Genomic DNA, 1,686 nt, shown 5'->3' with positions numbered 1-1,686 from the left:
CCTCCCCCAGCAATTGCCCCCAGCCCTCCACCCCAGTCCATGCCCATGGGTCGTACATACAAGTTCTCTGGCTTGACCCTTTCCTATATTATTCTTTTTTTAAAAAGTAATTAATTATTTTTTTTAACAATAAAAAATAACAATCTCCCCCTCTCAGACTTAAGACCCTTTATAATCTTAGAAAGGACAGTGGGCGAAGGTCTCGAGCTCCTCTAGCTGCTTCAAGCTGGACATGGTCGTTGTCCTACCTACCCTTGGGTCCAGAAATCCCTAATAAGAGTGGGGGTGTGGAGGGGAGGGTGGCCTTCCCACATGGGGAAGGATCGTGCAGACTCCAGGTCGGTTGGCTGTTCCCGGACAACAGCATGCTTGGTTTAACAAATAGTGTTTTTTAAGAAGACTGTCTCTCGCGCGCTCTCTTTAAAGATTTATTTTTAAGAGAGAGGGGAGGGGAAGGGAAGGAGAAAGAGAGGGAAACATCAATCTGTTGTCTCTCACACACCCTCAACTGGGAATCTGGCAGCAACCCAGGCATGTCCCCTCACCAGGAATTGAACCGATGACCTTTCGGTTTGCAGGCCAGTACTCAACCTACTAAGCTACACCAGCCAGGGCTGATTATTAGTTTTATTCCTTCTTTAGCATCTTGTTTTAGAAGCTATCGCGCAAGTTTGGGTAGAGGTTAAGGTGGATCAATCTGAACCTTTATGGGTTTAGTCTGGTAGAATATCAGTATAGTTGTTTGCCCACAAAGAGCTTAAATCTCTGCTTGATCTACATACAAAAGTACTGGTAAATCAATATCCAAATTAACCAGAACCTCATTACAAATAGGGAGGTCCTTCGGGACTAGAAGGAAGAGACCACCAGGAGAGCATTCACACAGTAAAATCCTTGCTATTAAGTTAATGAGTGTAGTGTCACAAAGGATAAAGCTTTCTTGGGTTAAAGATTCAAGGCTGACAGTTAATGCCAGGTGTGGGGATTGCTGGAGAAGGTGTGGTGAGGATTATTAGATAGACCTGAGTAGTTGGTTGACTCCAAGGAACAGGCTGCATAATAGTGCTTGGGTTTAAGTTTTTTATTTTTTTATTTTTTTTAGTTTCTTAGTTCTAGAGCTCTTTCAATATAGAGCTCTTTCAAGGTTTTGGGGAATCTGACCATAGAACTGTTTTCCATTCTACTTTGTGCTTGCATATTAAACTCCCTATTTCTGGTATAAGGCCATTCACAAAAAGTTAAGAGGGAGAGCCAAGGTCAAGTCTGCTTCAGAACTTACTCCTGAATGTTGTCCCTAGGTATTAAAGAACCTATCCCTGAGGTCTCCATCAGATTTCTCTCTTTTTTTGGCTCAAAGAACTGAATCAGAACACAATCTACTTTCATAGGAAAGATAAAGGGTGGCTTCTCAAAGACCTTCACCAACATCTACAGCTTTTCTAAAGCCCTTCAGTCCCCTATGCAATTCAGGGTCTTATCTATATATCACCAGTGGAGGTCTTCCAATTCTGACTTTTTCATTGAATTGTTTGCATCTCAGATTTCTACTAACATATGGATTAATTGGTATATAGCTGGATGCTCTGGACTCTATGTCCCTCAATCTATCCTAAATTTCTCTGTGATGTTCTCTGTCTTATCTAGGCCTAGAAGAGTCTTTGATAATGACTTTCAGCTGAGAATGAA

The sequence above is a fragment of the Furipterus horrens genome, unplaced genomic scaffold, assembly GCF_987537825.1.
Source record: "Furipterus horrens unplaced genomic scaffold, mFurHor1.1.pri manual_scaffold_6, whole genome shotgun sequence".
Taxonomy (NCBI): Eukaryota; Metazoa; Chordata; class Mammalia; order Chiroptera; family Furipteridae; genus Furipterus; species Furipterus horrens.
The sequence above is the reverse complement of the archived record's forward strand: the minus strand, read 5'-3'. Positions refer to the sequence as shown.